This window comes from Falco naumanni, chromosome 4, assembly GCF_017639655.2.
Source record: "Falco naumanni isolate bFalNau1 chromosome 4, bFalNau1.pat, whole genome shotgun sequence".
NCBI lineage: Eukaryota > Metazoa > Chordata > Aves > Falconiformes > Falconidae > Falco > Falco naumanni.
In genome coordinates, this window is record NC_054057.1 from 1,868,272 (window position 1) to 1,880,714 (window position 12,443).

General features: G+C 39.1%; 1 protein-coding gene across 1 annotated transcript in view; it reads left to right on the forward strand.

Annotated features, from left to right (window-relative positions):
* Positions 1–12,443, forward strand: part of CPNE4 (copine 4) — a 244,413-nt gene that overhangs the window by 204,847 nt on the left and 27,123 nt on the right. The window lies entirely within an intron of this gene.

Here is a 12,443-nt window from a genome sequence, read left to right on the forward strand (position 1 = left end):
GCCTAAACTGCTTAGTGGCCGTGCCTAGTAGAAATAAATGTGTGGTCTTTTTCAGTGTTCTTCTGGCCTGTTGAATATTAAAGTCACTTCTAAAATAAGTATTAAAAAATAGTGATAATGTGTGCACTCAACATGCCTTTAAATAAATAAACAAATGCAAGTAATTGGGCCAAATATGCTTTGATTACATTATGTACTTCTGTTGCTTTCAAATAAGCTGCCTGCTTCTGTCAAATTAATTGCCCATTATTAATCTAATTACTAAGTGCATTTCCTTTAAATGTTCTTTCTTTGCTCCTGAGGCACAGTATCTTACACAATTATTCTTTCTAAACTTTGCACATGTAATAGACATCCACCCACCACTTTGCCATATGTAAATACCACATCTCAAAAAACCAATGGTATTTCCAATCAAATTTGAACTATCCTTTCTGTATAAATTGTGGGGTGACTTAATACTGTGGTTTTCATGTTACATGATGCATATATCAATTAGCCTGCTCAGAGGCACTTCCATTTGCATGGTAATGAAATGTCTTCTCAAAAAAGAATGTGGAAAATACTGCCTTGATACAATTTCTGTACAAATTTGATGGTCAAACTTAGTAAATGAGTCTAAGAAAATTCATATTTCTTTGTATGTGAGCTGATAATTCCTCGTGATTATCCAGTAATTTAATAATTACTAGCAAGAATTCAGAGGATTAATATACTTCAAAATAGGGAAAGGAATAAAAAAGGGCTGGTTTATGCACACAGATTGTTTTTATGTATCACTTAAGGTGTATTTTTTAAAAAAGATAAAATAGTTAAGTGGCACAGTCCCTCCTGTTTGGAGATATTAATCCCAAATCAGGATTCTTCTCTCTCCCAATATAGCATATTCCAATCAGTACACAAATTAATGGCCAGTCATTTTTCAAATAAAATCATCAGCATCATTCAGTTCTGTGTTGCTGCAGAAAATGCCTGTTGATGCTGATCAGCACAACTGAGGTTGTATGAGCTATGGAGTAAGGCTGAACAAAATCCAGAATTTATTTTCCCAGGGAAATGTCACCTTTCTGGCACGTGTTTGACCTGTACATGCTCTTAATATATTTCCATGGGCAAGTTGATTCAACATGGTCAGTGCTTTCTGATCAAAATGTCAAGTGAGGGCCTTTTCTTGCACATTTTGAATCCAGCAAACTAAAAATGAAATCTTATCATTTCTCTAAAGACGAGAAGAAATAAGGAGGAGCAAACCTTTATGTGGTTTTCTTTGTGTCTCAGGATTAATGTATTTGCATCAAATGCAAGAGTAGCTGCAATAAAGTATTTTATTCCAATAAATAAAATACTTTTTGCATTCCAATAGCACAGCTGTTGAATGCTAAGTACTTTTGCTACACTTATATACTGAGAGACTGCTTTTATAATTTGGAAAGAATGAAAAAAAAAAGCCTATAGCTATTACTTAAAATACTTCTTTAATTAGAAACATTCAAATTTATTTGTAATTTGGGAGGAATTTGATTGGCAAGTAATATAGAGAGAGACTCACACTCACAATCTAAAATTTTCCTTTATATACTTTATTTAGTTCTGCTGATCAAGCCAAATCTTCTCATAATCTAGGTTTCTGTACATATCAGCCTAATGTATCCCTAAGTAATTAATGCTCCAATTTAAGTGCTGCCTCACTCACATCCCTTGATACAGTGGAATAATCCCTGCTCATCCAAAAGCCCATTTATCTGTATGGTTCAGATTCCTGAAACATTTAAATGAATAGCGCCGTTCTGCACAGTTAAGCGTGAAAGAGTAAGATTCATTCTTTCAACAGCAATATTCAGAGAATGAGAAATAGACTTTGATTATTATCTTGATTATAGAAATGCTACAGTCCCATGGGAATAGGACAATCTGATAATGGTGTGGGAAATGGAAGAGCTGTTCATCTGCACAAAAGACTTAATACTTTATCTATATGGTGGAATTGTGTCAGGCTATAACAGCATTTGTCATAAGAGATAAGATGAAGTTTGTATGTGATACAATCAGTGGCTAAGCAACAATATCAATGGATCGTAACGGAAGGAGACGCATTCATTAGTTTTAAGGAATTGGGCTCTAAAATGTACTTAGAAATACTGGAAAGGGGAAAACACATTAAAAAGTTATTATTGAAAATATTTGGTAAAATAAGCAGACAGCTCCATGAAGAAGAATTTATTTTCAGATAAATGAGAAATGTTTATTTCCATTTAAACATTTCACAAGTTTTCTTTTATATTAAGACTTATATCGCTGGTGTAATTTTACCTTGAAATTGGGAAGTCTTCTCCATCTTTTTGTAGTATAGATGAAAATGATGAAAAATCATTGGGCACTGAAGTGTTTAACATTAAAAGGATCTGCTTCTGTATCATTCCATTTTTATTCTTTACCTCAGTAATTTCAGTATTGAATTCTCTGAATCAGAAGTCAAATTAAGTGGTTTCTGATGACCAGCAGTATCATCCTAGCCAGGATCCTCAAAAATAAGTTGATCACTACCAAATGTGCGTATATTCCCTCTACATGTTTTGAACAATGAGTTAGCAAGTGTACTTGCGACAGATGAGGTTATACCTAGCTCTCTGTGCACTATGGCTGCCTTAGGACTTCTAACTTTCACCAATTCTGAGCAATGGTTTTGCCCATCTTTTTGTTTTGGAGCCTGATGGACACCCATTCAAGAGAATGCTCTTTTCAGAAGATAGATGGCAGGTGTCTTTGCTGATTGAATACCCAGATATGAGGAAAGACAGACTCATTCATCAGTTGAAATATCAGACCTGTGAACCAGAATCTTATAAAAGCCATGAAATTCTGTATGTAGCTATTACTATATAACTTTGAATGTGTCCTGTTCTCTGTTCCCCAAATACTTTTCATTTGTATCACAAAACTGCCCCCTGCACAGCATGGAACAGCACTGCTTTGTAAGCCAGAGAAGCCTATAGCTAAACTGGGGAATCAGGGAACATATCCTTTCCCCTGTGTCCCAGCATAAGGTCTGGCCATGTCCTGAACTATGTCATCTCCCTTCCCCTTCATGCATCCTGGTTTCTACTGAAAGGAAACAGAGGCATGTGGACAGGGAGGAGCTCCCATGGTCTGCAGGAGAATGTACTGTCTGAATAATGGCACAGGGACCGTGCCTGCAAGCTGCACAGAACAACGCAGCTGCCTTGTGTAGGTGAGAACCAGCACCCAAATAGTACTGGAATGTGCCTCTGCAGAGCAAAGCCATAAGTCACAATAACAACAGTGCACACAGTTTATTAAAATGGCTGGTCCTTTGATCTTAATGATTTGTTTTACCAGTGCTGGAATACAACCAGCTAGCCATGAGTGTAGCTCATCTTTCATTCTACAGTGATTGATGGCTCTGGTAAAGAAAAAAGGGCTGGAATGGGACTGCAAAGAGCTTGAGTGTAAGGATAAATGCTATTACATGCACACAATGTTATTTCCTAATAGCTGAATATAATATAATATAGCTGAATTATTTCCTAAATGATTGTCATAGTTTAACCCCAGCTAGCAACTAAGTACCACACAGCTGCTCTCTCACCACCTGCCTCCTCCCACAGCAGGATGGGGAGGAAAATCAGAAAAAAAAGATAAAACCCATGGGTTGAGTTAAGAACAAATGGATAATTGAAATAATGTTGTTGTTGTTGTTATTATTATTATTGACAATAATGATAATAATAGTAGTAGTAGTAATGAAAAGGGAGATAACAAAAAAAGAAAGAGAAATAACACTCAAGGAGGAAAAAAACCAAAAAACCCACAACCAAACAAAAAAGCTAAAAAAACCCCAAGTGATGCACAATACAATTGCTGACCAATGCCCAGCCAGTCCCTGAGCAGCAATCTGCCCCCCAGTTTATGTACTGAACATGACATTCTATGGTATGGAGTATCCTTTTGGTCAGTTTGGGTCAGCTACCCTGGCTGTGTTCTCTCCCGAGTTCTTGTGCCCCTCCAGCCTTCTCGCTGGCAGGGCCTGAGAGGCTGAAAAGTCCTTGACTTGGTATAAACACTACTTAGCAACAACAAAATATCAGTGTGTTATCAACATTATTCTCATACTAAATCCAAAACACAGCACTGCACCAGCTACTAGGAAGAAAAATAAATCTATCCCAGCTGAAAGCAGGACAGTATCCACCCCTTATTCTATACCATTTACGTCATGCCCAGGTCCCACACTTTCCAATACAGCATCACCTTTTCTGTATTTCCCCTTACTCTGTGGGGCTTCCCTATGAAATTCCATTGAGTTCATTTAGTCAATGACTTCGAGCTCAATCTGACATAACAGTCTTTCAGAGCAGGAAAGACGATGTGTCATCTTAGATTGTTGCATGCTCAAGCCAGTTCTGATTCCATCACCACTGTGCTTGTCTGGTTTCATCGAAGTTCATTTTTCATTAATGTGGTGATCAGAAGGGAGTCAGAATCAGATCCCCAAAACCAGAGTGGCAGGGATGGGCACCACAAGGTTCCCAGTGTGGTGATGGGCATTTAGCCACCATCAAGGTGATAATATACACTGTCATGTAGTAATCAACATCACACAATTTAGTTCATTTCATTGGCTCTTCTCACCCAAAATCAAATCCCATGGAGGCAGACACCAGACTTCCCCATCCTCATGCGTTACCCACCAAGTGCACCTATGTCCTTGAGCAAAAGCAGTCTCATGGAGGAGTTTGCCTTTGCCTGAGGCAGGAATAAACCATGTTTCCCCAGTATATATTTAATGTGTTCTACAGGAACTTTATCCCCTTCTACAATATGTCAAAGCTTTGATTGGTCAGGGCCTCTAGTGTTGACTAACCAGACAGTTTTTGCTAAATGCAGAACCGAGTGTTTGAAGGTCCCACCACCCATTACTCTCAGTGTAGTTTTTAACAGTCCATACTGTTAAACAATACATGATTTTTCCAGAGGCTGGTGCATAATAGGGGATGTGATATACCCACTCAATGCCATGCTGTTTGGCCCAAGTGTCTATGAGGTTGTTTAGGAAATGAGTCCCGTTGTCTGACTCGGTTCTTTCTAGGGTACAGTGTCACCATAAGACTTGCTTTTCAAGGCCCAGGGCAGTGTTCCAGGCAGTGGCATGGGGCACAGGGTGTGTTTCCAGCCACCTGGTGTTTGCTTCCACCACTGTTAGCATATGGCACTTGCCTTGGGGGGTTTGTGGAAATGTGGTGTAGTCAGTCAGCCTGCCAGGCCTCCCCACAGTTACATTTCAGCCATTATCCTCCACACCGGAGAGGCTTTAACCACTTGACTTGCTTAATTTTACCGCATGTTTCACATTCATGGATACCCTGTGTGATAGTGTTCATGGTCAAGTCCACCCCCGATAATGAGCCTGTTTACGTGTTGCATCTCTTCCTTTATGGCCTTGAGACGTCATGGGCCCGCTGAGCTTTAAATACTTCACCCTTATGTTGCCAGTCCAGATCCACCTAAGACACTTCAGTCTTAGCAGTCTGACCCATCTGTTGGTTATTTCGATTTTTTCAGGGGTCCAGCTCTTGGGTACATGAACATCTATGGGACATACCTTCACAGCCAGGTTCTCCACCCGGGCAGCAGTATCTTGCCACAATGCTGCAGCCCAGATGGGTTTACGCATTTAAGCTGCCAGTTACTCTGCTTCCATTGCTGTAGCCACCATCACAGGCCATTTGCTACCATCCTTGAGTCAGTGTAGAGATAAAGTATTGGCCATTTTTCTCATTCAGAAATGTCTAAAGCCAGCTGGATAGCTTTTACCTCTGCAAACTGACTTGATTCACCTTCTCCTTCAGCTGTTTCTGCAGCTTCTCATAGGGGGATCCATACAGCTGCCTTCCATGCCTGATGCTTTCCTACAATACGGCAGGACCCTTCAGTAAACTGAGCATATTGCCTCCCATTTTCTGGTAATTTATAATATAGTGGGGCTTCTTCAGCACTCATCACCTTCTCTGGTGACATTACAAAATCTTTGCCTACTGGCCAATTCATGATAACTTCCAAGATTCCTGGACAACTATTTGATCTCGTGTGATCAGTGTGACCCACTTACTCCATGTAGCATCAGTTGCATGATGTGTAGAGGAGACCCTCCCTTTGAACATCTGTCCCAGCAGCAGCAACCATGGTGCCAGGAGGAGCTGTGTTTCAGTACCAATCACTTCTGAAGCAGCTCTAACCCCTTCATAAGCTGCCAATATCTTTTTTTCAATTGGAGTATAGCAGGCCTCAGATCCTCAGTATCCCTGGCTCCAAAACCCTAAGGGTTGACCTCAACTCTCCCCTGGTGCTTTCTGCCAGGGGCTCCGGGTAGGACTGTTCTCCCTGGCTGTGGTGTAGAGCACATGTTTTACATCTTGCCCTGTCTGGACTGGCCCAAGGGCTGCACAAACTATCTCCTGTTTAATTTGTTCAGTGGCTTGTCATTGCTCAGGGCTCCATTTGAAATCATTCTTCCAGGTCACTTGTTAAAGAGGGCTCACAAGCAGACAGTACTTTAGAATATGCATTCTCCGAAGACCCACAGTGCCTAAGAAAGCTTGTGTTTCTTTCTTATCAATTGGTGGAGACATAGCTGTTATTGTGTTGATCACACCTGTTGTGATCTGATGACATCTATCTTGCCATTTTATTCCTAAAAACTGGATTTCCTTTGCAGGTCCCTCAACTTTACTTTGGTTTATGGCAAAATTGACTTTCAGAAGGATTTGGACTATTTTTTCCCTTTCTCAAAAACAACTTCTGCTGTATTGCTCCACATGATGATATCATCAATGTATTGCAGTTGTTCCAGAGCTTCATCCTTTTCCAGTACAGTGGCATGTTGAAACCAGGACTGAAACCAGGACAACGATCTTACATTATTAGAGGTTTTAATGATGATATTGTGAGTGAAGCCCATGGCAAGACTTGCAAATCTGCTCCTCAGTTTGAAATCTGTTTTCTGCAGTTACTAGCTTTCCTTTCTCTTCTGCTTATTACAAGTCTCTTTCTATTACATTAAATATTTATTTTTTCATTAAAACTTCTATTCTGATTCAGCAAGACACTAGAGCTTATTATCAGTCTGACTCAAGCAAACACTGAAGTATTATGCAAAATATAGGTGGCACTAAGATGGAGTTAAGGGGTTTACTGATTTTGAACTTTATTGTTAGTTGCTCACACCACACCCTAATGTTCAGTTCCTCCCATATACCTGGATGATCTTTATGATTAATTTTTACACACAGTCTTATAGTTGTGCAAATATACGGAGTTCTTCACTGGATTAATAAAAAGTGCTCCACAAGCACATGTGAGAATCAGCTTTTTTGTGGTCAAATCAATACTCATACCTTGAAAAAGACAAAGGTTAGATTTATTTTGTTAAATACTTTTAAGCATTTGTTGCATTGGAAATTTTTGGAACTTCCCATTCTTTATAGGCCATCCCTGTTCTGATCTATGCACTCAACTCATGAGTCCATATGTTTGACCACATAGCTTTGTAAAATGATGTCATAAAATTGGTCTTCATTTTATCTGTATTCAAAATCTATTTCAAAAAATAGTTCTTAATTATTTTAAATCTCTATGTCTATTTATTCAGTCTTAAAGTTACTGCAGATCTTAATTTTTATTTCCAAGAGCCCTTGAAACACATGGAAGATAAATTCTGTTTCTTGACACTAATATCCTTTAATTTAGGCAAACAGCCTCCTTAACTCTAAATACTCAAGTAGCTCTTTAAAACTGACACTCACACTGAGATCATATGTTAGCAAATAAACTGCTTGTGTAAAACACACTTGTCTAGCAACCTCCCCAAAGGCCGCTAATGAGCAAAGAGTACATTATTCCTGCAAAGTGCAGAAATTATTTATGTGTAGAGCTCTATAAAATACTTAAGAGTGAAAATTTAAAAACCGGGCCATGTTCCACAAAAGATATGCAAGTCATGAATTCAGTTTGAGTTTCAACATTAGAATTTGCAATCAATGAATTGCAATGGTAGCTGACTAGATGCAGAAATTCCTCTGATTTCTTCCTCAGTATTTTAGGCCTGAGCAAGTGTGTTCACCCTGATTGAAAACCGTGTATAAAACCTTCCTTCCCTCATTCAATGAAGTGCACTTGAAAATTAAGAAGGGGGGGGGGGGGGGGGGGGGGGGGGGGGGGGGAATGAAAGGAGAGAATAAAAAGACTAGGGTTCCCAGTCTTATCAGTGTAGACCTAAGAAGTGAATAAAACCAAGTCAGTCAGATGAAAGGTCCATCTGTCCCAGAAACATATTTCCTGTGGTACCCAGCAGAGGGCAGTTAGGGAGGAGACAGGGGACAAGGTATGTAAAATGCAATACGTGCTATGGAAGTCATATATAAATAAGTGCAATTGGTCCCAAATACAAAGAACTGTATGTACTTAAATGCTGTGTTTTGGACTGAGGCTTTAAGTGGAAAAGAGATCCCAGAGTTTACACCTTGAAATCTGCTTTATTAATCACAGCCTCATCCCCAAGAATTACTTAACAGGTCATTCATCCTGAAGCTCTATCTGGGTTTGTGGATGAAGACTCAGAGAGTTACTTTGACTGGAGGGATCTGAATCAAATACCTTGGGGTAATTATGCCAAACACAAGGAGAAAAGCAGAAATTTGCTTTGGTTGAGATAGTAGTGTAATAGTAGTTCATTAAAACTGGGGTAAAAATGATGCCTAGAATAACTGGCACTATGTGTGACATTAAATATTTCATGAAATTCATACATAGAGCTACAGATTTAAAATTTAATCTACCCTTGCAGATCAATAAGTAAAAATATGCTTAATTATTAACCATCTCTCTTTATTACTTTAATTACAGAAACAACCTTTCTGGAGACTGTTAAGCAAAAAAGCTGATTAGCATATCTAAACAAGTTTAAAAGCCATAGGGGAAAAGACATGAATCTTTTTATTTAGTGCTTTAATAGGAGCAAATTTGCATGGACATAAACCAGAAGAAAAGCAGAAAAACAGTAACCTATCCATAAAAAGTTGTAGCTTATGTTTATCAATAAGCTCAGGTGTGATTAAACATATTCTGAAGCGTCTGGATAACCTGCACTGGGAAAAAGGAGTTGCTGTTACTTTTAATCACAAAACTGGATTGAAAATCTTTTGATTTAACTGTTGAGGACCTAGGCTGGCACAATTGCATAATATATATATATACATATATATTGTGTATTGGCAGACTGCTGCCACACAGGGTTTCTGCAATCACCACTTCTTATCCTAAGAACCAGTACAGGAGAATTAGCCTAGTACCACAACTGTGTCGGGGAGATGACTTTGTAACAGTTTCCTTTGCATGTGTACATGCATACATACATATATACATATATGTCTATGTATCTGTGTATGTGTGTATATATATATATATATATGCGTGTGTGTATATATATCTACAGGCCCTTTATCTAAGCAGATACTGTGAATTCTTACAGTTCTGTCTTTTCCCTTACTGAATGTCCATCTTACTGTCTTCTGTACACTGCCTCTTCTTCCACGAACTCAGTTCCTATGTCAGCATATCAGTCATGAGCAGTCCCTTCCAAGCTGCTTAGCAAAACCACTGCTTCCTCTGCATGCTTTTGAAAGACCTCTGCTGCATTGCCAGCTGGTAGATACATCAAAATCTGAATCCTCTGCATGGCTTTTCTTATGTGGCCTTTGCTATTTCTCAATTCAGCTTGAAATCTCTGAGGAAGAGCTTTGTTCTGTGCAGTCAGGGAAGTTGACACTTCTGTGGAACTGTGCAGACCGGTACTGTTGGGATTTCTTTGTCAGCATTTCTTTCTGAAGAGAATGACTTGAAGTATAAACCCTACAAACTTTATGTGAAATTGCATACCACCTACTGCTGTAGAGACTAGGCACCTGTGTAAATAAATAAGTATTTATAAGTAAATAAGCATAAATAAAGGAGATAGCAATTTATCTTGCCATTTTCATTGATGCTGTCTGATACTGATCTGGTGTATCTTTAGTCAATGCAACCATTTCTTCAATTTCAGAAGCATGAATTTCCTCCTTGCATTGTTAAGGTTATAACTATTCTAGTCGTCCACTCCATTATATTAGCGTATAGCTGAGAAACAAATTATTCCTATTTGGAACCCCATCCATGGGGTAAGTAAACACCATGGCCTAGATCTTCTCATGCAAGTTTCCTCCTTTACAGAAAGTGGATACCTTTTGCCTGAGTTGATTTTAACAGGATGTTTGTGGGTCAAATTGCTCTCAGTTAAAGCTAGGCAATTCTTGTGAATTAGGTTCCATTTACTATATCTCCTCCAAATTATTGTGAAATTAACCTTGATCAGAGATTCCAAATCAGCAGATGAATAAAGGGTAGTAGCCCATTTCCTCCTACAGATTCAGTGATGCCTAGCTGAATGTTAGTCATCAGTATATTTCATTTACAATTTTGCTCTAACGTGTTTTGATAGAGTTCTTCATTTTGACTTAATGAAATTTTGTATTTTGGTAAAATCACATCAACAGCTCGTTTAGTCACATTAAATGACAGTATATTCTCTATAATGGTTTTATCCTGCTCATCTTAGAAAACTCATGTGTATCTTGAGAGCATTTGATGAGAAATTCCTCTGCCAGCACCTTCCGGCATACATATGCTGATGCAGTCCCATATTCCTCTCTTCTCAGCATACCCCTTATAGGTAGTTATTTGCTGATAGAAAATTGTTGCAGAGGAAGGTCTCTGACAAACCCTTTCCACTTTAATTTGTAAAAAAAGGACAAAATTATGTGCATACATAGCAAAGCTTTAGTTCTTGTGGTGGCTTAGTGCAGTGCATCCTGAAACTTGAAAGCCACATTTGTGTTTCAAGAGGACAGGGTCCCACCACCATTCGGTTTGGATGATCTGCACCTTACGTGATGGAATTTGGCCTGCTGCCTGCAGTGTCATCTTCAAGTCATGTCAAGTTTTAAACATCTGAGGTAACAATCTATCTCAGAAAGACCTTTTTAGTGATGGTACAGTTTTCCATATATGATCCCACAAATATGCAAATTCACTCTAGAATTAAGGTTTTGGAAGGTACAGGGGCATATGTGCAACCAGACTGTCTGGAACCTGCCTGCTTTGAGAAGTTAAATGTAACTCTCTGTAGCCTCTTACAGCATCCCCTTCCCTAGTTTTATCTCAGTTATAAAGTCCCATTTTTTAGATACATTTTACTGAATTGGATCATTCGTGTAGTTATAAATCAGGTCACTGCAATTTATTTGTCATCTTGCAGGGAAGCCTGACTTTTTTTCTCACCTTCTTGAGTCTGCCATTTTATTAGGCTGTCCTAGCAAATTATATCTAGCTGCCATTTCATTTTGCTTAACCTCCCTCAAGCTCTGATGACTTTTTTTTCTGTGGGTATTTACTTTTCCTCAGTCTAGGAATTTCTGAGTTCACTTGATATTTTTACCCTGCAGAGCTTCTTTTGCAATTCAGTTAATGTTAAAAAGGGAAAGTTTAAATCCATTGTACCTGTATTTGGCTTTGTTAGTTATTTCATGAGTTGATGCCTTTTGGTGGTTAGCTTCTGGGAGTTTGTATTCCCCTGCTTCATTAACTATTTCCCTCACAGGTGAGACAGGCATTCCCTTGTATTCTTGAAACCCAATTACATGATAGTATCTATTTCTCAGTATTCAGCAGATTCCATCTCCCCTAAGGTGATTAAAAGCTGTAATTAAAGGTAGTGAGTGAATTTTAACATCAGGGTTTTGCACAATTGTGTAGCATCTCTGTGAAAGACCAAACAATGTAGCTGTTGCAGTGATTTACCACTGATTTGCATGCTCCCAGCTCTCTTTTGTGACCAAGATGTATGGTAATCGGTTCATTCTTGCTGCTCCATTAAAAATCACTGTGCGTTATGGGCTGGATGCCAAGCCTTCTTAGGTACAGTGCAACTTTGTTTAAACACGCAGTAAACTGGTCCAAACCAGAGGTGTGGTTGTATCAAACCAGGCACAAGCGCAGTGAATATGTGGTGACAGCATTGCGGTCCCCCAGAGAGGAACAGCAGTTTGGGGAGAAAACACTGCTCCTGCTGAACTCTTGTGCTCATTCTGACTCTGACTGAGGCAGTCTGAGAGCTGGACCGCAGCCTGGCTCTAGCTCCAGCCCATCCTGGAGGAGCACAGGTGGCTGTGCAGGACTGCAAGGGGTGAAGCAGATGTGTTCTGGTCCCTTCCACTTAAATGGTTTTATTTAGCCTTATTTGATCATACAGATCATGTCCTTTATTTACCTAGCTCTGCTTGCAAAGCAGGGACTGAAAATGTTTAAATATTTCAAATGATTTCTGTATTTTCTTT